The sequence below is a fragment of the Somniosus microcephalus genome, chromosome 25 (genome assembly GCF_052327205.1).
Source record: "Somniosus microcephalus isolate GS21.2 chromosome 25, FLI_Smic_1.0, whole genome shotgun sequence".
NCBI classification, from domain to species: domain Eukaryota; kingdom Metazoa; phylum Chordata; class Chondrichthyes; order Squaliformes; family Somniosidae; genus Somniosus; species Somniosus microcephalus.
In genome coordinates this window covers 27,224,238-27,250,708 of record NC_141011.1, presented here as the reverse complement: position 1 = coordinate 27,250,708, position 26,471 = coordinate 27,224,238, and the positions used below count along the sequence as shown (strand labels likewise).

At 45.3% G+C, this 26,471-nt stretch overlaps 1 protein-coding gene across 1 annotated transcript in view; it reads right to left on the bottom strand.

The window, feature by feature from the left end:
* tmem51a (transmembrane protein 51a) overlaps positions 1–26,471 on the bottom strand; it is a 55,417-nt gene that overhangs the window by 19,224 nt on the left and 9,722 nt on the right. The window lies entirely within an intron of this gene.

The following is a 26,471-nucleotide window of genomic DNA, read 5'->3' as shown; positions in this document are numbered from 1 at the left end:
TGCATTTATATAGCGCCTGCAACATAATCAAATGTCCCCCGGCGCTTCACAGGAGCGTAAATCAGACAAAATTGACACCAAGCCAGAGAGAATGCTATTAGGGCAGGTGACCACAAAAGCTTGGTCAAAGAGGTAGGAGGCTGTTAAGAGGAGGAGAGAGGTAGAGGCGGAGAGGTTTAACGAGGGAATTCAGAGCTGATGAACGGTTAGAATCATTGGAAACAGGCCAGTCGGTCTATTCATTATTTCTCCAAATGAGCGACCTTGTCAAATCCCATTCCCCCACTCACTCCCTTTTACAGGAATTCCCTTTTAAAAGACTTTGCAGACTCTGCTTCAACAATGGTTTGTGGCAGAGATTTCTACATTCCAACCAGCCACTAAAGAATTACTGTCAAACTTTCCTTTGTGCCCACTTGTTACTGTCTCACTAACCAGTGGAGACAATCCATCACTTTCTACATTACTTTAGTACACCTGAAGGCCTCCATCAGGTCACCCCTTCACCTTCTCAGTTCTATTGAAAACAGCAAGAACTTCTCAAGTATCGCTTGATATCTGTAATCCCACGTGCTTGGAGAGCTTTGTCGAGGTCACTGATGAACCAATCACCAAGAGACGTGGATTAGTCTCATTTCATATAGAGGGTGAGGTAATCATAATGGGCACAAGCGTTCTTGTCTGTTATAAACGGTTGAACAACTGATCCTCAAAGCACAGTTAACATGGAAACTTAAACTTGATCCACAGGATCACCTGCTGCTAATAGTCCAGCTGATTCCAGCACACAGGTTTAACTTTCCATGTTTCTATGTTTAATGACGTCTTCTATGATTGAGAGCGCGGTGCATTATCACTCCTCGTCACCTTCAAATTCTCCGCAGCATTTGGTACAGTTGATCACGCCATCCTCCATCGCCTCTCCTCCACGGGTCGGTCCCAGAATGGTTCCACTCCTGTCTGAATGCAGCCAGTGCATTTCCTACCATAACCTCTCAGATTGCCCCTACACCATCCCCTCTAGGTTTCCTCCCCTCCCCCCAGGATCTGAGAGGGGGGGCACGGTGAGATAGTTGCCGTTGTTCCCCATCTCCAAACTACAGTGCCACTAGCAATGTTAAATTGGTCTTGTAGGTAGTAATTTATGTTGGGTGTCTTGGGTCCGCCACTGTCTGACTGCAGGATGGATGAGCTCTCTCTGATTTTTGCACTGATTGCCGATATGGACTCCTAACCCCACCCCCCCACACCTGGACCATCTTCCTCCTCCCCCTAGCCTGTACAACGGACAACTCCTTCCCCAACCCCCCCCCAATCCAATCCCAATCAAAAAAGGTGCTCGTTGGACAGGAACAGCTCAGTTGTTTCAAAGTTACATTTGCAATTTCCAATCAATTGTGAAAACCTCATTTTCCCCATTGTGCCGGATCCAGGCTGCAGTACAAAACAGGAGCGATCCAGCACCAAAAGAGCAGTTACTGAAAGTGTTGCAATATCAAAAAGGCAGATGTACTGACCACTGACCTGATTTGAGCTCCTTCACACTGTTAGCTTAATAACATTTCCTAGCCCAGTAGGTCATCCACAAAGAGGACAAGAAAATTCCTCAGGATCCCATTTGAAATATTCAAAGGGATCCAGAGGAACAAGATCACTTTTCTACTCCTTCCCTGTTGTGTATAATTGCTTTCCACAGCACACTGGTTTCTGTTAGCTGGCGCAGTTAGTATCGCTCCTACACACACACCTCCTTTCCTCACAATTGTCACTGCATTATTCCCAAGTAAAACACTCCGCTTCCTCTCACAACAGAGGTGCGCTGAAAGAAATAACGATGCCTTCAGCACACGAATAGCCACAACGGTACAAGGGATAGAAAATAAAGCAGGAATGGGGACAGATATTGCATGGACACTTCAGTCAGAATGCCCAACTCAGGAAGCCTCAAAAAGGATGGTCTCACCAGTTTAAGTCCTCGTTATCCCGCGGGTGCATCAGCCTCTCAACATCCTCATTCATTTCACAAGGCGATTATGACGAGCAACTTTGCAGTTTGCAATTAGTTTCTTCATTGTAAACACAAGGCTGCACATTGATGACTTGAGTGTTAGTGGAGGGAACTGGATGAGAACATTAGCCTTTCACCACTATAACCTGCGACTGATGGATGAAACTCTTTCTGATGGCTGTAGATGTCCTACAAAATGCGTGTGTGCGTGTGCGCTAGGCTGATGTAGCAGAGCCTGGTCTCCAATCGTCTTGGATCCCCTTGCCATTGGACCAAGACCTTGCTCTGTCAAGCCCGTGTGGTAGCTGGTGTGCAACGGCCACCCCACGTTAAAAGAATTCACGCCCAGGCATCTTCCACCCTTTAAAATGAAGTTCGGGACCTGGAACGTCAGGACCCTCATGGACAACCCCAACAGCGACAGACCGGAACAGCGTACTGCAACCACCTGTGACAGAGACTGTAGGTCCCGCATTGGACTCATCAGTCACCCGAGTCATCCTCGGTTCCGAGGGACTGCCTAAGAGAAGACATGACCAGGAGTGCTTGATGGGGAAGACTTGAGGCGTTTTACTTTGCATTATGCAATACCCGTGTAAAGATTTTATATTTGGACCTACCTGGATCCTTTTCCCCACCTCTACCTCCTGCCTTAGTGAGAACTCAACCTTCCAATCGGATATCTGCCCATTTCTTTTCTGTTCAGCCAGGTCCACATCCATCCGAGAAGGTGACCAGCTATCCTATAGTGTGTAAAGTGGTTACTCCAAGTTACATTTACTTCCAATTTTCCTTGGCTCATAAGCTACGAGGCCTAGTTGTGTCCTCAGTACACAGAGCTCTACACCCGCCCACCATATTGTTTCAGAAGGAAATAAAAGCTCATGGTGTCCCTCTCTCACCCCACCAAAACAGAGTACAGATTGCATTCCCTTAATCTGTTTCGGGGCTGGTTTGTGACACAGCTTCCGTCTTAAGTGTCTTGCTTTCCAGTACAAGCTTTCAATAATTCAAACTGCTTTCCAAGATGGATGCAAGCTCATTTACCGGTTTCATGGTTTCCTGCTGCTACACTCACGGATCACCAGCCCAACAGTCAGTGGGATAAGAGAAGCAAGGGCACCAGAGAGGGAGGGAGGGAAAGAGGAGAGGATTATGGTGAGAAGACTGTTTTGTGAGGGATGATCAAAAACAGGCCTACTTGTTGGGCCAAACTGCCTTTCCTCGGGCTCTAAATTTTCATATTCAGCTGCGTCCTTCAGCATGAGACCATTCAACTTGATGACATAGTAAGCCCACCTGGCCAAGGGCTGGAGAGAACATAAGAAATAGTAGCAGGAGTCGGCCATTCGGCCCCTCGAGCCTGCTCCACCATTCAATAAAATCATGGCTGATCTTCTACCTCAACTCCACTTTCCTGCACTATCCCCATATCCCTTGATTCCCTTAATATTCAAAAAAAATCTATCGATCTCGGTCTTGAATATACTCAACGACTGAGCCTCCACAGCCCTCTGGGGTAGAGAATTCCAAAAATTCACCACCCTCTGAGTGAAGAAACACAGAAACCCCACAGTGCAGATAGAGGCCATTTCGGCCCATCGAGCCTGCACCGACACATATCCCACCCGATCCCCGTAACCCCTACACCAACACATATCCCACCCTATCCCCGTAACCCCACGTATTTAATCCCCCTAACACTAAGGGTCAATTTATCATAGCCATTCATCCTAACCCGCACATCTTTGGACTGTGGGAGGAAACCGGAGCACCCGGAGGAAACCCACGCAAACACGGGGAGAATGTGCAAACTCCACACAGACAGTCACCCGAGGCCAGATTCGAACCCGGGTCCCTGGCGCTGTGAGGCAACAGTGCTAACCACTATGCCACCGTGCTGCCCGTATTTCTTCTCATCTCACGAGAAGAAATTCTTCTCATCTCAGACCTAAATGGCCGACCCCTTATTCTGAGACTGTGACCCCTGGTTCTAGACTCCCCAGCCACAGGAAACATCCTCCCTGCATCTACCCGGTCAGGCGCCAACATTTAATGGAGGAAGGCACCTCCCAAGTTAGAAACACAGATGTAGTGACGATGCTTGGGGCGAAACACGCACTCCTGTTCCAGGTAGTTATTAAATCAGCAGCAATCCTAATTAACATTTACACAATTCTCCCCATCCGTCAGCAGACAGGCAGGGATTAAACAGCAAACACATCATAAAAGACACCAGGCTTCCTGGACCACTTATAAAGGAAATATCATGATCTACACATGCTTACACACGTTCCAAAAGAGAAGAAAAAATTGGTTTAGAATCTCAACCATCGCAAACTGCGCTCAGTAGCTCTCGGTCTCCTCCAAAAAGTTTTCAAGAGATCCTTCGCCTAATTTGGTTTCTCTTCCTCCTCCCTGTACGGCTTTCGTGGCACTAAAGCGAGATTGCGCAGTACAACCCTTGCGTTTAATCTTAAGCAAACTATGCTTGAAAAGAAAAGAACAGCTGAAGAGCTTGCCTGAGACAAGCTGGGTGAGCAGCCTGCACCTCCGGCAAATAATGCAGGACGGCCGAAAACAAGAGAGCTGAAGGCCAATCACGACATGCACCCGAGGAACATGTCCTGCTCCGCAGGAACGCCCTTGCTGCATTTCAGAACGTTGGTTTGGCAGCATTTGTACCTCAAGACTTTCAAGACAGCCAGAACCACTGATTACGATCTCTCTCTCTCTCTCTCTCTGCCTGAAGGAATATAGTTGTAGGAATGATGAAAGCAGTCCATAGAAGGCAAGAGAGAAACGGCAGACAGGCATCAGCCATCTCACACAGGCATCAATTCATCTATTGGGAGGTTTGGGCAGGTGGGGGGGGGGGGGGGGGGGGGAAAGGAACGAAGCTTTTATATTGGCTTCAGTCGGGTGTCAGGGCCAGTGAATCAAGATGAACGGGTCTCACTCAACCAGCAGCAGCGACTGTGTACACTTGCCGGATTTGCTGCGGCCAGTAACCTGGAAGGCCTATTTTTAACTGGGCCTCTTCAGCAACTTGCCTTAGTGAATCCAGTAAATTTACTCAGTGGTTGCTGCGGCTGGCAAGCCCCGTGCATCTGGAGCCCGCAGCACCGACACCTCATTAAAACTGACACCCCACTAAAATCAGATATAAAAGTCCCACTAAAGCTGCTTTTAGTCTCCCACAAATCTTTTTCACAAAGTCAGACTAATACGTAACTCAAACTGGTTATTAGACATAAGCCTTTTGCGGCTCGGTGCACCATGCCTTGGAAAAAAAAACCAAAGTAATTATTTTTATAAATGTCCATGTTTCACCACTGATCAAATCACTTCCAGGTTGGGAAACAAGAATGTAGATGAAGGATTTAGAAGGCCATTGTCTCTGGCTGAACCAGACTATTCATAAACTGAGCATCTTGTTCAACCCCATGCTGAGTTTCCAAACCCCTATCAGACCGCCCACTTCCACCTTCATAACATCACCCAGCTTCGCTCCTACCATAGCCCAGTCACTGCTGAAACCATCATTTATGCCTTGGGTCACCTGGAGACTCGATTGTTCCAATACGCTCCTTGCCAGTCTTCCATACACTGCAGTTCATCCAAAAAAATTCTGCTGCTCATATCCTACCCTGCACCAGGTCACACCCACCTATCTTCTTCTCTTAGGCAGTCCCTTGGAACCGAGGATGACTTGCTTCCACATTAAAAATGAGTTCTCAGGTGACTGATGAGTCCAATGCGGGACCTACAGTCTCTGTCACAGGCGGGGCAGATGGTGGTTGAAGGGGCGGGTGGGTGGGGTGCTTGGGTTGACGCGTGCTCGGCTTCCGCTTGCTCCCGGCGAAGAGACTCGAGGTGTTCGGCGCTTTCCCGGATGCTTCTCCTTCATTTTGTGCGGTCTTGGGCCAGGGATTCCTAGGTGTCAGTGGGGATGTTACACTTTTTCAAGGGGGCGTTGAGGGTGTCCTTGAAGCGTTTCCTCTGCCCACCTGGGGCTCTCTTGCCGTGCCGGAGCTCCAAGTAGAGCGCTTGCTTTGGGAGCCTCGTATCGGGCATGTGGACAATGTGACCCGTCCATCGGAGCTGATCGAGCGTGGTCAAAGCTTCGATGCTGGCCTGAGCAAGAAGACCCACCTATCACACTCATCCTCACTGATCTGCATTGTCCTCAGTCTCCCAATACCTCAAATTTAAAATACTTGTCCTCGTCTTCAAATCTCACCATGACCCCCAATCTCGAACCACCTCTGGCCCTACAATACACTGCCCCACTCTCTCCCTTTGACTCCAGCTTCTTGAACATTCCCCTTCCCTTCACTCCATCGCTGACGGCCACGCCTTCAGTCACTTGAACCCCCCTCTCTAGAATTCCTTCCCTAAACCCTTCCGCTTCGCCACTTCCGTCCCTTCCTTGAAACCTGACCACCCAGCTCCTTTGGTCACCACTCGCTCAGGCTCAGCCTCAGTTTTGCCCACGCCTGTGTGTACATTATAGGCGTGATACTTAGTTGTTGCTATTGCTAAATGGCGAGATTGCATTCCAATAATTGCAGTCACCATATTTACCTTCAGCAGGAGCCCGAGGGGTGGAGGGCAGTTCAGGAACGTTGGTGCACTCCCTCATTTAGGTCCTTAAACCTCAATTAATATTTCAATTCTTTTCATAATCTGGAAAACTTCACTTGGGTCACCTCAAGATTTCTTCTTCTCCCAAGCTAAACAAGCCTAACTTCCTTAACTTTTTCTTGTAACTTAAAATTCCTGAAACCCAAAATCATGGTTATTGCTGATCTTTGTTCCCTCTCTCAGCCAATAATATCCTTCCTATGATTAGATGATCAGAACTGTAGATGGCTCTATGAACAGGGCCTCACAAGCAATAATGCAACCTCTATCTCTCTACCTTTTAATATACTTTTTTTTGAATAAAAGCCGTGCTGGGGTTTCACCGATGTATTCCACAATATCCTCAGCCTCTGTAGATAAGAACATAAGAAATAGGAGCAGGAGTAGGCCAATCGGCCCCTCGAGCCTGCTCCGCCATTCAATAAGATCATGGCTGATCTGATCCTAACCGCCAATCCACTATCACAGAACCATCTCCTGAATCTAACAGAATTAGACACACGAAATAGGAGCAGGATCAGGCTACACGGCCCCTGGGCCCGCTCCGCTACCCACAGGGCCATGACCGATCCGAACCTAGACTCATGTCCAAATTCCTGCCCGCTCCCCGTAACCCTTAATTCCCTTTACTTCTAGGAAACTGTCGATTTCTGTTTTAAATTTATGTAATGATGTAGCTTCTACAGCTTTTTGGGGCAGCATATTCCACAAACCTACCACCCTCTGAGTGAAGTAGTTCCTCCTCATCTCAGTTTTGAAAGAGCAGCCCCTTATTCTAAGACTATGCCCCCTAGTTCTAGTTTCACCCATCGGGAACATCTTCCCCGCATCCACCCGATCCAACCCCTTCACAATCTTATATGTTTCAATAAGATCGCCTCTCATTCTTCTGAACTCCAATGAGTAGAGTCCCAATCTACTCAACCTCTCCTCATATATCCATCCCCTCATCCCTGGGATTAACCGAGTGAACCTTCTTTGTACTGACTCGAGAGCAAGTATGTCCTTTCTTAAGTATGGACACCAAAACTGTACGCAGTATTCCAGGTGCGGTCTCACCAATACCTTGTACAACTGAAGCAGTACCTCCCTATTTTTATATTCTATCCCCCTAGCAATGAAAGCCAACATTCCATTGGCCTTCTTAATCACTTGCTGCACCTGCATACTAACCTTTTGAGTTTCGTGCACCAGGACCCCCAGATCCCTTTGTACTTCAGTACTTTCAAGTTTCTTGCCATTAAGGTAATAACTTGCTCTACGATTTTTCCTGCCAAAGTGCATAACCTCACACTTTCCAGTATTGTATTCCATCTGCCAAATCTCTGCCCACTTACTTAGCCTGTCTATGTCTCCTTGCAGGTTTTTTATGTCCTCCTCACTCACTACTTTCCCTCCCATCTTAGTATCATCTGCAAACTTTGATATGTTACACTCGGTCCCCTCCTCCAAATCGTTAATATAGATTGTAAAGAGTCGGGGACCCAGCACTGACCCCTGCGGAACACCACTAGTTACTGATTGCCAGTCTGAGAATGAACCATTTATTCCAACTCTCTGCCTTCTGTTAGGTAGCCAATCCTCTATCCATGCCAGAATATTACCCCCAATCCCGTGATTTTTTATCTTAAGCAATAATCTTCTGTGTGGCACCTTGTCAAATGCCTTTTGGAAGTCTAAATACACTACGTCCACTGGTTCCCCTTTATCCACCCTATATGTTACTTCCTCAAAGAACTCCAGCAAATTTGTCAAACATGACTTCCCCTTCATAAAACCATGCTGACTTTGTCCTATTAAATTGTGATTATCCAAATGTCCTGTTACTGTCTCCTTAATAATGGACTCCAAAATTTTACTTACCACAGATGTTAGGCTAACTGGTCTATAGTTTCCAGCCTTCTGTCTACTGCCCTTTTTAAATAAGGGTGTTACATTAGCAGTTTTCCAGTCTGCCGGGACCTTTGCCGAGTCCAGGGAGTTTTGGAAAATTACTACCAATGCATCCACAATCCCTACCGCCACTTCCCTCAAGACCCTAGGATGTAAGCCATCAGGTCCAGGTGATTTATCCGCCTTGAGTCCCATTATTTTACCGAGTGATTTTGATCGTGTTTAGCTCCTCCCCCCCTTTAGCCCCGTTTGTCCAGTGTTGGGATATTCTTAGTGGGCCAGAAATTCGCGGCCAAAGGCGTGAGTGCGCTCGGGGTACTCGCGCATCTGGCCGTTGGAAATGCCGGCGTTCAGCATGAACAGCGCATGCGGGGAACGCCGGCATTTCCAGACCTCGAGCGCGTGCGACTGCACAGGCAGCGCTTGCGCAGTGAACTTCGTGGATTTCATTCATGAAATCCGTGAGGGTAAGTCCTCAGAAGTTACACTTGAAAAAAGCAAGTGTAAAGTGGTTCATTGGCTGCGGAGGAAGAAACATTTTATCGTGGAGCTTCTGAAATGCAATATTTTTGTTTGGGAAAGGGAGGGAAGTTATTTTAAGAAATTTTAAGTAAGTTTTAAAGTTAAATTTTTTTTTTTTTTTAAAAAAGGGTTTTCAGAACGGTAGGTAGAAGGAGCAATTGTGGCTGTGTGAATGGAATGTGAGAATGAGTTATGTATGTATGTCCACATATATTCCTTTACGTATATGTATGTATGTTTTATATTCCTTTACTAATGTGTATGAATGTATGTTTTTAATTATGATTTTCCAATAAGTTACTTTCTCAAAGTCATAATTAAATAATACATTCATACACATAAGTAAAGGAATATATACATAACACGCAAAGGAATATATACAGACATACATACTTTCAGAAGCTCCACGATAAGAAATATCTTCCTCCGCAGCCTCTGGAGCAACTGCACCCATGCTTTTTTCATGTGTAAGTTGTAAGGACTTGACCTCACTGAAAGCAGTAATGAAAGCGGCGAATTATACTGCGCACGCGCTGCCTGTGCAGTCGCACGCGTTCTGCCTCTGAACCCCTTCGTTCAGAGGACAGGAAATGCCGGTTTTCCACAAAAGCACTGTGCATGCTGAAAACCGGCATTTCATCCGGCCAGATGCGTAAGTACCCCGACCGTACTCGCGCAGTTGGAAGGGAATTACTGGGCCAACATTTTACATGTCAATAAAATGAAAAATTTAACAATTGCACGACTTGCCCTCTCGCATCTGCGACTGAGGGTCCAAGGAGGTGCATTGCGCAAGAGGTCATCATCGTACGTATCCTCACACTGTTCCCTTTGGGGAACTGTATGAAGTGGTGGAAGGATTTATGGCCGTGATTAACGCTCATTCCGTGACCGTAACCATCTTTGAACCAGCCATTAGGGTGGTTAGTCCTATGGCGGGAGGGTTTTACAGGCTCCCACAACCCATCTGAGGGGGGGGGGGGGGGGGCCACCAACACCCACGGACGCAAGTATCCCGCTGGATGTCCACCCAGAATTTAAAGTTGGAGCTCCGACTCCACTTGCCGGGACTGTCTGGAGTGGGGTTCAAAACCCTACTCCTTCTGGCCCAGCGGCGGGGATGCTTACTGCTACGCAAAAGGCCCACTCCGCACAAAAGGTGACACCCATACGTTTCCTGCGCCTTTTCCCTCCCCGTGACTGGAGCCCTATGCTGCCATTTCACGTTGCTAATCGGATTGGGCCTTTGTCATAGCGGTAGGATCCCCGCCGCTGGGCCAGATCAGGGTAGGGTTTCGAACCCCGCTCCAGACAGTCCCGGCAAGTGGAGTCGGAGCTCCGGCTCTAAATTCTGGGTTGACATCCAGTGGGATATTTGCGTCCGTGGGTGTGGGTGGCCCCCCCTCCTTCTATAGCTTGTGGGAGCCCGTAAAACCCTCCCGCCATAGGACTAACCGCCCTAATGGCTGGTTCAAAGATGGTTACGGTCACGGAATGAGCGTTAATCACGGCCATAAATCATTCCACCACTTCATACAGTTCCCCAAAGGGAACAGTGTGAAGACACGTATGACGACGACATTGCTAAATAAATAAATGGAATTAAAAAAATTATTTTAGGGCTTTTAAAAGTCTTTAAATTGCTTTAATTCTCTTTAAAACTACTTCAGATTCTTCAAAATAATGTAAACGTTTTTAAAAGTTTATAAAAGTTACCAAAATCTTCAAAAAACTTCCAAAAACCTATTTAAACTGCTGCTTTGCATGTAGAAATGCTTAGCAGCTTGACAGAAACATTGGGGGCGTGTCCAGTGAAACTGAGACCTCAAGGGGCGTGTCTCACTTACACTGCACACTCCTGGCTTCGCGCTGGCTGCACTCCTGGGCGGCGTGACATCATACGCTGCCCGGGATTCTTCTTTTTCATTCACCAAGTCCAGGCGTCCCTGGAGCTGATCGTCAGTAGCGCGGGGTAAGTGTAAATACGGGGCTTGCACGCGCTGCAAGCCCCGTTCTGGAATTTCTGGGCTAGTGTCTTCTACTGTAAAGACTGATATAAAATATTCATTCAGTGTTTTTGCCATCTCCATATTTCCCACCATTAATTTCCCGGTCTCATCCTCTAAGGGACCAACATTTACTTTAGCCACCCTTTTTCTTTTTACATAACTATAAAAACTCTTACTATCTGTTTTTATATTTTTTGCTAATTTACTTTCATAATCTATCTTCCCTTTCTTAATCAATCTTTTTGTTATTTTTTGCTGTCTTTTAAAGTTTTCCCAATCCTCTATCCTCCCACTAGATTTGGCTACCTTATATGCCCTTGTTTTTAGTCGAATACTATCCTTAATTTCTTTACTTAGCCACAGATGGCTGTCTTTTCTTTGACACCCTTTTCTTCTCAGTGGAATATATATTTTTTGGAAGTTGTAAAATAACTCCTTAAATGTACACCACTGATCATGTATCGTCTTACCCTTTAATCTATTTTCCCAATCCACTCTACTCAATTCCGCTCTCATACCTTCATAGTCTCCTTTGTTCAAGCTTAGCATGCTTGTTTGAGATCCAACCTTCTCACCCTCTAATTGAATATGGAATTCAACCATGTTATGGTCACTCATTCCAAGGGGATCCTTTACTAGGACATTTTTAATTAATCCTGTCTCGTTACACAGGACCAGATCTAAGGTTGCTTGCCCCCTGGTCAGTTCAGTTACATACTGCTCAAGAAACCCATCCCTAATACACTCAATGAACTCATCCTCAAGGCAGCCCTGCCCAATTTGATTTGTCCAATTAATATGGTAGTTAAAATCCCCCATAATTATAGATGTTCCCTTATTATAAGTCTCAACTATTTCCTGATTGATACTCCGTCCAACAGAGTTGAAACTGTTCGGAGGCCTATAGACTACGCCCACTAGTGTTTTTTTCCCCTTATTATTCCTTACCTCCACCCAAACTGTTTCATTATCCTGATCTTTTGACCCAATATCATTTCTCTGTATTACAGTGATTCCTTCCTTTATTAACATAGCCACCCCACCTCCCCTTCCTTCCTGCCTGTCCTTCCTGATCGTTAAATAACCTGGTATGTTTAATTCCCAGGCATTGTCACCCTGCAGCCATGTTTCTGTAATGGCCACAAGATCATACCCATATGTAGTTATTTGTGCCATTAACTCGTCTATTTTGTTACGAATGCTACGTGCATTCAGATAGAGAACTTTCAAAGATGTTTTGTGACACTTAGTTCCTGCTTTTGCCCTTTTTATTACTTTACCTTTTACTCCATACCTTCTGCCCCTTCCAGACATGCTCTGGTTTTTAATTTCCCCACTGCTACCTAAGTCTATCAACTTTCTCAACAACTATCCCACTTAACAGGCATTCCCTCCCTCGGTCCTTGTTTTACATCAATAAATTCCAACCGCCCAGTTACCCAAAAGATCCAAAACCTTTCAAATTTGGTCGCACTCTTATTTTGGAATCATCCACAGCATCAGGAGCTGAACAGGAAGAGGCCAGCTGGCCAATCGAGCCTGTTCCAGACTGTCGTGGTGCAACTGAGCATCAAGACCGCCAGCGCCCCACCCCACACCATCAGCCACGTCATCTCAAGACATAGGACAGGGAAAATAAAACCCCTAGGTCAATTCAGGGAAGAGAAAAAAAAGTGTCTTGGAAATATCTGGCCATCTGGCCACCCCTCAGGAGATAATCAAAACGTGTTTCCAAGGGATCACAGTGACAATGAGACATCACTCAATACCTCGCCTACCTTTTGTACATAATCTGCCACAGCCAGGAACTTGTCCAGCTCCCTTCTGAATATCTGCAGGTGAAGCTACACTCTACACAAGACAGCAGGGATCCAGGTGAAAATGTCCTTGCTAGTGTGCCAAGGCTAAGATTCGGCAAACAATAGCCAAAGCAGGATCCTACCGATTCCCTCTTTGGAGTATATTCCAACTTTTGTTGGCCCAAGAACCAGATGAAACATCTTTGTGGTCGATTAAGCGTTAAAATAATCTCCGCTTTTATTCTGAAATTGTGCGCCTGACATTTACATAACATTATGCAATATCTGTGCCAAGTAACAGCCTAAGTGTTCTTGCCAAAAAAGTAAGCATTTGCAGACATGACCATTGTAAAACATGGTTAGTAGCTTTGAGAGAGAAGCCAAAACAAGTCAGCGAGAGTTGAGGTCCAATGTTGGGCTGAAGAGATATTAAAGCTTCCAGGAAGATATCAATGGACTGGTCAGGTGGGCAGAACAGTAGCAAATGGAATTCAATCTGGAGAAGTGTGAGGTAATACATTTGGGGAGGGCTAACAAGGCAAGGGAATACACTATAAATGGTAGGACACCGAGAAGTGCAGAAGATCAGAGGGATCTTGGAGTGCATGTCCACAGATCCCTGAAGGTAGCAGGACAGGTAGATAAGGTGGTTAAGAAGGCATACGGGATACTTGCCTTTATTAGCCGAGGCATAGAATATAAGAGCAGGGAGGTTATGCTTGAACTGTATAAAACACTAGTTAGGCCGCAGCTAGAGTACTGCGTGCAGTTCTGGTCACCACCTTACAGGAAGGATGTGATTGCACTAGAGAGGGTGCAGTGGAGATTTACGAGGATGTTGCCTGGGCTGGGGAATTTTAGCTATGAGGAAAGATTGGATAGGCTGGGGTTGTTTTCTTTGGAATAGAGGAGGCTGAGGGGAGACCTAATTGAGGTGTATAAAATTATGAGGGGCCTAGATAGAGTGGATAGGAAGGACCTATTTCCCTTAGCAGAAGAGTCAATAACCAGGGGGCATAGATTTAAAGTAATTGGTCGAAGGTTTAGAGGGGATTTGAGGAGAAATGTTTTCACCCAGAGGGTGGTGGGGGTCTGGAACTCACTGCCTGAAAGGGTGGTAGAGGCAGAGACCCTCATCACATTTAAAAAGTACTTGGCTTTGCACTTGAAGTGCCGTAACCTACAGGGCCACGGACCAAGTGCTGGAAAGTGGGATTAGGGTGGATAGCTCTTTGTCAGCCGGCACAGACAAGATGGGCCGAATGGCCACCTTCTGTGCTGTAAATTTCTATGATTCTATGATTAATTATTTTACAATGTTGGCCTTCACCAGTCACGTGATGTACAGATTATCTGCTCCTCACACAAACTTTAAGGACATTTTGTTCAATTATATAGTAAAAGTGCAAGCGTGGAGCCATCATCCCTCGCGGTGCTGAAGTCTAGACTCATTGCACTGTTTCCTCAATCAACTCATTCTTTCCCAGGATCTCAAAACCTGTGGAACTCCTCAGCGCCCTCAATCTTCTCTCCTTGCATGACCTACAGGTTTTCACTACTGCCCACTATTTCCTCATTTACCTTCTCTTCTAATCTTTTTAACCTTAGTGGAGCCCTGCACAGTGTGCCTTGACTCGAAATATATATACAGCCATCCTTGGCAATGTCCACTCACTTGAGTCTAATCTGCACAAAAGTGTCTTAAATCCAAATCTCCTGAGGAAATCTTCACAATGGTCTTATCAAATATATTCTTGGTAAGTTCAGAGAAGGTTCACGAGGTTGATTCCGGAGATGAAGGGGTTGTCTTGTGAAGAAAGGTTGAGCAGGTTGGGCCTATACTCATTGGAGTTTAGAAGAATGAGAGGGGATCTTATTGAAACATATAAGATTCTGAAGGGGCTTGACAGGATAGATGCAGAGAGGATGTTTCCCCTCGTGGGGGAATCTAGAACTAGGGGCCATAATTTCAGAATAAGGGGGCACCCTTTTAATTCGGAAAGGAGGAGGAATTTCTTCTCTCCGAGGGTCGTGAATCTTTGGCATTCTCTTCCCCAGAGAGCTGTGGAGGCTGGGTCATTGAATATATTTAAGGTAGCGATAGACAGATTTTTGAACGATAAAGGAGTCCAGGGTTATGGGGAGCGGGCAGGGAAGTGGAGTGGAGGCCAAGATCAGATCAGCCACGACCTCATTGAATGGCGGAGCAGGCTCGAGGGGCCAAATGATCTACTCCTGCACCTACGTCTTATGTTCTTATGCAAAACCTCCCTTTGAGAATGTCTTAAATTCTCAGATTTGTCACACTGTCTCCTGCTATAAATCATTCCCCCTCGGGGCCTCAAAACTGCGCAGCTCCTCCACTTTTCCTCCTATAGTTGCACTGCCCTCTACTTAGATTGCAGCGGCTGATGGTCTCTCCAGTGGAGAAGCCAGTTTGAGATTGATGGGTGAAAATGCACAGCTTTGCCTCGGAGACATTTTTTATTTCCCAAATCGAGGAATTCAGGGCCAAAGTGCAGCACACCTCCAAGGTTCAAAAAGAAAGAAAAATAAATTGAGTTAAGCAGCAGGCGTGACTAGGTGATGCCAAGATTCTTCACAAGCTTGAATATTGTAGCAGGGGAAAAAAAGGTGAGGAATTTTATAGTTTTTGAGTTCCTGAGAAAATAAAATAAAAAATATGCTGCATTTCAATAGCATCTCCTACCACCTCACGTACACTGAATTATGTTGAAGTGCAGAGACTTAAGTAGACAAACATTTTGTACACTGAAAACTCCCACAAAACAGCACTGAAATAAATGATCGGTTAACCCGTTTTTGGTGGTATTGGTTGAGGAAGAAATTTTGTCCAGGACGTCGGGAGAATGAATGAATGCGTTGAGTGGAAGATGGACCAATGAATCTTAATTTAGAGACTGAACGGGAGTCAAAACGAACTCAAAACAGGGGGAAAGTTTCCACCTCACTTAGCCACTCACGTGTACACACATCACGCATTTCAATGAGGCACTGCACGTTCTCTTGCTAGCTCATTGACTCGGTAACCTGCAATGCACCTTGTAGGCTAGCTACAATACCAAATAAAAATGGACAATATCTCCATCCTCCAACAGGACTTGCACACACTGTCAATGAATCAAACAAGGTCCCCAAATGTCTGCCTCCCTCACAATTATTTCCCAAAAAGGTACACTAGAGCTAGGAGCAAAAACGCAAGGGATGTGGAGCAAAAACACAAAGGGATGTGCCAGAGTGCATCCTCTGTTACAAGACCAACCAGAGTGCATCCTCCATTACAAGACCAACCAGAGTGCATCCTCCATTACAAGACCAGCCAGAGTGCATCCTCCATTACAAGACCAGCCAGAGTGCATCCTCCATTAAAAGACCATCGAGTCCTTCGCAATTTGAGAATACTTCAAGAACCTAATTAGCTCATTAAAAAAAAAATAATGACGAGAGCCATGTCCAGATGTTAATAAGACAAAGACAATGGTTTTAACCAAGGTCAGCATTCAGGAAGTTTGCAGCTAAAAATAAAGAAAAATCACTGGGTGGCTATGAGAAAGATGGTTTGGATTTTTGTGGTTGGCTCAAATTATTTCCATCGAGAGCCAGTGGCCAGTATTCCGTGAAAGTAGTTTATTTTCTTTTAAATGTTAGAAGATTTGCGAAACATGCAAAGTAGAAACCCGATAGCAAAGGATTGGTACACAATGAAGTATTTGCATGAGGGAAGAAAGCTTATACACAGCGTGCCCTATTCAAAAAATTTAGTGTCCAGTTTAAAAGTATCTCACAATTGGGAAGCAAGTGGACACTCAGGAGTGTCAGAAGGTAGCTGAAATGCCTTGGCAGTGTGTTCTGAATTATAGATTGCAGTGTGCTGGTTCCTTTCAATTTTCTCCTCTCTGGTGGCTCCTGTTGGGATACAGTTCCATGGGCCCCCAGCAGCTCTCAATACCTTGTCCATGTGGCAATTCTTTATGTGCGATCGTAGACACCAAAAACAGGGGAGCAGCTTTACGGGAAGGTGGGATTGGTGCATTGGGGGTGGGGGGGGGTGAAATAAAGAGAACTACACACACACACACCCCGCCCACTGGGGTCACTGGATAGCAATCAAGAATGAGAACAGTGGCTGAGCCCCCCACCCACCCTTCTCCACTAACTCAGGGGCACCACGGCCTATTGCAGCACCTCTATTGCCCCCTTGGTCGAGACCAGCTAACAACACGCACCAGGAATGGAGCCCGGCACCTCGCTGCTTTGCATGAACAGGAGGAGGCCATTCAGCCCCTCGAGTCTGTCCCACTATTCAATTCGATGATGGCTGATCTAATTATTAGATCTGTGGAGCGAACAGACAAGTTAAAGGGCCGAAATGTGCCGTGGGTAATAACGATGAACTGATAGCGTTCGCCATTTTACTCCCATTGAAACTGACTGCAACTAGGGCAGCACGGTGGCATAGTGGTTAGCACTGTTGCCTCACAGCGCCAGGGACCCGGGTTCAAATCCGGCCTCGGGTGACTGTGCAAACTCCACACAGACATTCTCCCCGTGTTTGCATGGGTTTCCTCCGGGTGCTCCGGTTTCCTCCCACAGTCCAAAGATGTGCGGGTTAGGTTGATTGGCTATGATAAATTGACCCTTAGTGTTAGGGGGATTAAATACGTGGGGTTACGGGGATAGGGTGGGATATGTGTTGGTGTAGGGGTTACAGGGATCGGGTGGGATATGTGTCGGTACAGGCTCGATGGGCCGAAATGGCCTCTATCTGCACTGTGGGGTTTCTGTGATTCTGTGAACTTTGGGATGTAGTGCATGCGCATCTAAATGCAGAAATCCTGATGTTGCGATTAGCCATTCACTGCTCCGACACTGGCCGTGCTGTGCCCCCCACCATAGCTGCCAATCAGCGAAACGGATGAAAACTTGGGCTTTTCTGCGGTAATAATCGCTGTTAAATACCCTATTAAAAAAAGTTAGGCTTGTTGGATTAGGTGTAAATGGGGTTTTAACAGCGTATTGACTGCTCAACAAACATTATGGGCCTGAAATTTTTTTAATTTATCAAATTTCTGCATAATGATAAAATTTACAATTCAAGACATTTAAAAAAATTAATTTTTTTAAAATGTGTTCATATTTATTTCTGGTTCACCTTAGATCTTTGACTTGCTTTCTAACATTTTTAAAAAGTCAGGATAAAAGCAGGTTCTCATTTCCTGCTTCCCTGTCTGAGAATGCTGCAATGTGATTGGCTGCTTCAGAACTTCAGGTCACAGCAGATGGGATTCCCCCATTATATTACACGGAAATCACTTGCACGCCGGAAAAGGTGGACCTCTCGCCAGAGATTGCGACAAATCCTGATGTTGCGACCAGTCATTCACTGCTGAGCGGCAGAACTGACGAAGGGTCATCGACCTGAAACGCTAACTCTGTTTTTCTCTCTCCACAGATGCTGCCTGACCTGCTGAGTATTTCCAGCATTTTCTGTTTTTATTGCAGATTTCCAGCACCCGCAGTATTTTGCTTCTGCTTTTACTCGCGTATTTTTGCTCAATAGTTAATCTTTCGATTGACGCTGGAATGCCAGGAGAGTGGCACTGAGGTGGAGACGCGTAGCCTCAGAGGGCAGCTCTTCCCCGAAATACTTTCCTGGCACCTCAGAACAAGTGCTACGAGGACCAGGAGTTTTCTTTTTCAAATCAGGAGAAAACTTGCATTTACATAGCGCCGTGTTACATCTCTCAGAACATGGAAAGAATTACAGAAAATGCTGGAAATACTCAGCAGGTCAGGCAGCATCTGTGGAGAGAGAAACAGAGTTAACGTTTCAGGTCGATGACCTTTCGTCAGAACTGGCGAAGGGTCATCAACCTGAAACGTTTGTTTCTCTCTCCACAGGTGATGCCTGACCTGCTGAGTATTTCCAGCATTTTCTGTTTTTATTTCAGATTTCCAGCATCCGCAGTATTTTGCTTTTGTATGGGAAGAATGACATTGCGCACTGTTGTGTGAGCAAATAAAGCAGCCATTTTGTACACCAAGACTCTACAAGCAGTAACCGAGATCAATGACCAGTTGGCCTGTATTTTGGTCGAGGGGGGAAATGGTGGTCAGAACACAGAACTGACCACACTTCTTTGAATAGTGTCTCGCTATCTTTTAACATCAACCTGGAACCACTGGAAATGGCAGAAAGGGCTTCAAGCTTAACTAACGGTCAGCGACTCTCAACACAGCGCTCCTTCAGTACGGAAGGTGATGTGTTCAAGACCTGGAATGAGGCTGACCCCCCCCCCCCCCCCCCAAATAGAGAGGGTGTTGCCACCATGGAGCAAAGCTGCAAGTTACCACCTCGGAAGGATAAAGATGAACTCGTTCTTCCTCGCCCTCCCACATTCAATATTTTCACTATTCAATTCAATTTGTCATATATGCAGCAGACGTGTGTACTGCACAATGAAATGTTGATTTTTATGAGCCCTCCCAACACTGGAATAAATATGGCATAGCAATGATAAAATACTAATAGAAATACAGTAAATAAAACAGTAATAAATAATAATAAATTATTCGTTCATGAGTCTTATGGCCTGGGGGCAAAAGCGGTCTCGAAACCTGTGGCTCATCTTGTAGAAATAATTGAAAAGCATTTTAAAATCTCTTGGGCATTAAAATGACACAATGGGATATCAGTACACAAAGCAATTCCTCGGTCTGCATTTAAGTATGGTGTTGACCAATTTAAAATAAATGGATTAACATCTTCTCCATTAATCATCGGATGGAGGGATTTCATTCAAACGCATGAAGCCATCATACTATCATCAAGCTATCACATGGTGTGATTAAAGGCCAGAGACTTTAGGAGCAGTGTTTATCTTCCGTGACATGGTTGATGGGGCCTGCAGCAAACCCAAGCCCCCGCCTCTTCTCAATTGCTAAATCCTGTACGTCACAGCATCCCTTTCCTGCTTTTGTGGGTTTACTTTTCAGGATGAAATAGGCAAACATTTAAAAGAGGAAAGCACGGTTTTAAAACATTAAAAAAAAAGGGAATCAGCCAAGGTTCCTGCTTCCGAACAATATCCTCTGTTGGAAAGTATGAGCTCTCCTATGGCCAAGTGAGTACAACAACTAATCCAATACCGTACAGGCTGAAAACCCAGGTTGTTTCCAGCCTGTGCTGAATAATTGGGTGCTTAAAGAGGTAGCAGTTAGGGTGGTGCTCAGTGCTCTCGAGCTTTGTGGGGGGGGGGGGGGGGGGGGTGGCAGTGGATAGAAGTCAGCCATGGTTCTCAGTCCTGATCCACTAAACTGTACTGAAGTGCAAGTATGAAGACAGTAGGACAAGGATAGAATCAGACTCCGTTACAATGACCTCCAGTCAACTAACCTACAACACTACCTGGAGTCACATCTGAAAGACGGCCAGACAGCGAGGCACCAGAGATCTAGTCAGGTCTAGCTCAGCTTCAAGTGACAAGACTGAGAGATTGAAGGGTTGGGGGGGGGGGGGGGGGGAGGGAGATAGAGAAATAGGGGAATCACAATCTATATTCCAGGAAATGTTCAGTGATCACAGATAAACATTGAATCCCTCATCATGGATGTCAGCCAGGGATCTCACTGGCCAACTGCCTCGACAGACATGGAATAAATTGAGCCAAAACTGAACAGAACACAGCGGCTCAACCTCAATGTACGATTATACCTGGAGTGAACACAATGCGCAGTGTTTTTATGACTAGTACAAACTGCTCAGGCTTTCTGTGTGCCTTTTAGAAGGGCACATCAGGTCACCGCCTCAGTCATTGCACAGTATCTCCCATATACAGGAAACTTTAGTTTATCTGGAGGTCAAATGTCCGGAAAGCTCTATCCACCGGCAAAATTCAGGAGTCGGTTCAGATAAGTTTTTTTTCTTTTCGTTGCTTTTTTTTTCTGTCTTGGCTCTGCAAGGTCTAGCTGAAGCTGTTGCTTAGCTACAGAGACGCTTGCAGCTGCCTGTTTTGAAGCTGTTGCTACACAGGGTTTGTTGCGTCACACGGAGCTCAGAGAGCTCCATATGTTTGAACATTAGCGCTGGTTTCTACGGCAGTTTTGATGGGACGGCAACAACTCGGTCCCGTCAGTGCCGGATACCAGAAAGCTTCCTGTACTCACACCATGTGCTTCCTCTGCAGTGCAGTACAAAAGTGTCAGTTCTCATTAAGGCAAGAAATTCAACAACAGGAATACAATGGCCTGTATTTTCCGGGGTCTACGGGTGCGTATGCGCCTGTAAGTGCCCCGCAAGTTGTTCTTGACAGATCGTAGCCATCCCCGGGAGAGGGGCATCTGCGGGTGGCGAGTACTGCCCAGCAAATGCCCGTGAAATTCTTACACCTGGTATAAGGTGTAAGGCCTGCTTTTACCAGCACAAGAATTTAAATGAATATAAAAATATATATTTTTTAATTATTTAAACATTAAAACACCTGTTAAGTTAGTTATGATTATTTTTAGCCCCTTTAAAACATGTTTTAAAAAATTTAATTTTTGTTTTAAATGTTTAATTAAATTGTATTTTAAATATTTAATTTTTAATAATGTATTAGGCATGTAAAATGTGTTTATGTGATCCCCATTCATGCTAATGGGGATTCCGTACAAAATCTCCATGAGTCTGAATGGGATCCCCCCTTCTTTCATTGGTTGGGCCGGCCCACGTGACCCCAGGAGCGCTTGCGAACCGCCTGCGCCCCTGGGGTACGTGGGCCTCTACACATGTTTACGCATAGAGGCCCGGGAGCGTGAGTCTCCGTGGATCCAGAGGCAGAAGGTAGGCGCAGATTTTATCTGCGAATCGGAGGCATGTCCCCACAGGAAGCCTCCGACCAGAAATTCAGGCCCATTATTAATCATCGCGCAGAACCAAAACTGACCAGAATCGAACTCCACTCCCCTTGCATAAGTTACACAGTACCAGATTGCAGGGAGATTAAAGATGCTTTTCTACTGAACGAGGAGGTACCAGGAGAGCAGCACTCCAGAGGAAATTCGGTGACCTCCAGACCACTCTCGACGATAGCAAAATACTGCGGATACTGGAAATCCGAAACAACAACAGAAAACGCTGGAAAAACTCAGCAGGCCAGGCAACATCCGTGGAGAGAAAAACAGAGTCAATGTGACCGCCAGACCCCTCTCCCCTGCTGCTATGTATTGTGTTCTATTGTGTGTTCTCCTCCCACCTGTGGTGGCGCTGTCACAGGAGATAAATGGTTGGGTGTTCTCTGTTAAGTTTAGCTCTCTTTGTTCGGAACTTGCCAGAACTTCCTTTCCTTCCAATAAAGCACTTCATGTTTGAATCTCTGAGTTCCGAGTCCTAAATTGTGTCTAGGTAGAAAGGTACCGACACAACAGCTGCCAGCCCCTTTTGCGGCCACTGGGACATTTAACAAAGATGGTAGCCCACATTTTCTGACGGCTGTTCCTGGGACCCACAGTCACGTCCTGACTGCCAATGGTGTGGAATTTGCCTCCTTCAAGTCATCGGGTGCCATGGGAGTGAAACCCACCTCTGCTTCTGCACTCTGCAGACCTTAAAGCACCTTTGAGGAAGTAACAATTACACAGAGATACCCCTGGAGTTTTGTCTGCTGCTGCCAGGAATGCTTACTGGGTAATTATGTTGTAAAACATTCCAGTCTGTGCGGTCACTAGAGAATACAATGCTGCAATTGTCTATTGCGATTCTGCAAAGTCTGCAGTAGGTTTTGAATATTCAAATTCTTCCCCCTCCTCCCACAGCTTTCAGCATCGTGAAAGTACCTTCACCACATGGACTGCAGCGGTTCAAGGCGAATTTAGGCAGGAGCTGGGATCCTGTGCGAGCATGGTTCCTAAAGTACCAAAGGAAGAAGTAGGACATTTATGTTTTAAAGAGTAGGGGGATCATTGGGGAAAAGTCAGAGAGAAGCCATGTTGCAAGGAGTTTTGAACCGCGCCATACTCAGAAGCAAGCTAGAGGAATTCAATATTCAGGAAAACTGAAAGTATAAAGTTGGCAGGAAAAGGGACAGAGTCTGAGCTGTTAGGCTTTAGCTAAGACAGAGAAAGAGAAACACGCAGCAGACAAGCGACAGAGCGTGAGAGATGGATACTACAGTAATACAGTTCCTGAAAATGGAGAGTCAAAGCCGAAGTGCAGGATCCAGAACACGAGGGAAAAGAACCAAAAACAGCAACACTGGGGGGGAAAGGGAGCAAGATTTTGAACAGCACAACATGGAGACAGTGTAAAGTAAACTTCAAGGAGGAAATAAAATATTGGGAAGAATCATAGATTAAAGTGATAGCAAAATACTGCAGGTGCTGGAAATCCAAAATACCAGAATTTTCCAGCATTTTCTGTTGTTATAGATTAAAGCGAGATGGATTGAGAGGAAACTGACCCAAAAGGAAACGTACAGCAGATCGTATCACGATAAACAATCTGTTGAGTCAAGGGAAGTGAAGCAACCGAGACAGGCGGAATGTGGTTAAATTCAGTATTGACATTTGCTGCTTTTCGTGATGATTCAATCTGCTGCACAGCTCCTTGGACTCCAGCAGCCCTGCAATCCCTCAGCCAAGCAGCCATTCTTCATGTCCGAGCTGAAATGTTGAACCACAAAGCCAGGTTTCATCCGGTCCACAACTAACGCACGCATGCGCACACACTCACTTTCCAGCTTTGGGACCACTGGGGCTGACTGCAGCACCCCTTCGCCTGCCCTAGTGAAGACCAGCTATCTTCGAACAGACCAGGAATTAAACTTGGGTCCGTCCTGGCTTGGATAGAAAGTTACTCACTGCTGTAACCAGCTGAATCATTGCAGCACCTGGTTATTTACATTCGATGTGTATCTACTTACTGTAATAAATAATTAGCTCTGTTCCCAAACCGAAAGTCTTCAATTATTAGTGTAAACAGTATTAAGAATTGCACCTTAACCTTTAGCTCATTTCTTGGCCCCCAGAACAAAAACTCAGGCTTCAAAAGTGTACCGTCTTTCATCCTTACTGGTGCTCAACAAGTCTCACTCCCACTCCAGTAGCTCCACTTTAGTATAAACAGGCCCGCATTCAGGAACAGATGCTATTATAAGGCTTATGAAAATGCGGATCCACAAACCTGCTATTAGATTAAGGCTGCCAGCTGCAGTAAAGACAGACACACAGACCTTACATTTACACTTAATGATAACTGGGTCTCCACTTTGAAGAAAGAACATGCATTTGTTTAGCACCTTTCACCACCTCCGGATGTTCCAAAGCATGTCACAGCCAAAGAATTACTATACAGAATGTATAATGATAAAAGGTAAAGTAGTAAAAGGGGTAAAAGCAGGAATAAATTGTCAGAAAACATATTTGAAAGTTCTTTATCTGAATGCACGCAGCATTCGTAACAAAATAGACGAGTTGATGGTACAAATAACTACACATGGGTATGATCTGGTGGCCATTACGGAAACATGGCTGCAAGATGATCATGACTGGGAACTAAACATACAAGGGTATTTGACAATTAGGAAGGACAGACAGGAAGGAAAGGGAGGTGGGGTTGCTATGTTAGTCAAGGATGGAATCACTGCAATAGTCAGAAATGATATGTGATCAAAAGATCAGGATAGTGAAACAGTTTGGGTGGAGATAAGGAATAATAAAGGGAAAAAGTCACTAGTGGGCGTAGTCTATAGGCCTCCGAACAGTTGCAACTCTGTTGGTCAGAGTATAAATCAGGAAATAGTTGGGGCTTGTAATAAGGGAACAGCTATAATCATGGGGGATTTTAACTTTCATATTGACTGGACTAATCAAATTGGGCATGGCAACCTTGAGGAAGAGTTCATAGAGTGTATTAGGGATGGGTTCCTTGAGCAGTATGTAACTGAACCAACCAGGGGGCAGGCAATCTTAGATCTGGTCCTGTGTAATGAGACAGGATTAATAAAAAATGTCCTAGTAAAGGATCCCCTTGGAATGAGTGACCATAATATGGTTGAATTCCAAATTCAGTTTGAGGGTGAGAGAGTTGGATCTCAAACCAGCGTACTGAGCTTAAATAAAGGAGACTATGAAGGTATGAGAGTAGAATTGACTAAAGTGGACTGGGAAAACAGATTAAAGTGTAAGACGGTACAAGAGCAGTGGTCTACATTCAAGGAGATATTTCACATCTTTCAGGATAAATATATTCCACTGAGGAAAAGGGGAGTAAAAGATGTTTCCACTGATGGGTGAGACTAGAACTAGGGGGCATAATCTAAGAATAAGGGGCTGCCCTTTCAAAACTGAGATGAGGAGAAACTTCTTCACTCAGAGGGTAGTAAATCTATGGAATTTGCTACCCCAGAGAGCTGTGGAAGCTGCAACATTAAATAAATTTTAAATGGAGATAGACAGTTTCCTAGCAGATAAGGGAATTAGGGGTTACGGGGAGAGGGCAGGGAAGTGGACGTGAGTCTAGATTCGGATCAGCCATGATCCTATTGAACGACGGAGCAGGCCCGAGGGGCCGTATGGCCTACTCCTGCTCCTACTTATGTTCTTATGTAAAAGAGAGCCATCTGTGGCTTAGTAAAGTAATAAAGGATAGTATCCGACTGAAAACAAGGGCATATAAAGTAGCCAAATCTAGTGGGAGGATAGAAGATTGGGAAGCATTTAAAAGCCAGCAAACAATAACTAAAAGATTGATTAAGAAAGGGAAGATAGATTATGAAAGTAAACTAGCAAAAAATATAAAAACAGATAGCAAGAGTTTCTACAGCTATATAAAAAGAAAAAGGGTGGCTAAAGTGATGAGACCGGGAAACTAGTGGTGGGGAACATGGAGATGGCAAAGACGCTGAACAAATATTTTGTATCAGTCTTTACAGTAGAGGACACTAAAAATACCCCAACACTGGACAAACAGGGGGCAATGGGGGGGGGGGGGGGGGGGGGAGGGAGCTAAACACGATTAAAAACACTAAGGAGATGGTACTCGGTAAAATAATGGGACTTAAGGTGGATAAATCCCCCGGACCTGATGGCCTACATCCTAGGGTCTTGAGAGAAGTGGCGGTAGGGATTGTGGATGCATTGGTGATTATTTTCCAAAACTCCCTGGACTCAGGAAAGGTCCCGGCAGAATGGAAAACTGCTAATGTAACACCCTTATTTAAGAAGGGAAGTAGACAAAAAGCTGAAAACTATAGACCAGTTAGCCTAACATCTGTGGTTGGCAAAATGTTGGAGTCCCATTATTAAGGAAACAGTAACAGAGCATTTGGATAAACATAATTTAATTAGGACAGAGGCAGCATGGTTTTATGAAGGGGAAGTCATGTTTGACAAATTTGCTCGAATTCTTTGAGGACATAACATACAGGGTGGATAAAGGGGAACCAGTGGATGTAGTGTATCTGGACTTCCAAAAGGCATTTGACAAGGTTCCACACAAAAGATTACTGATCAAGATAAAAACTCACAGGATTGGGGGTCATATACTGGCATGGGTGGAAGATTGGCTATCTAACAGAAAACAAAGAGTTGGGA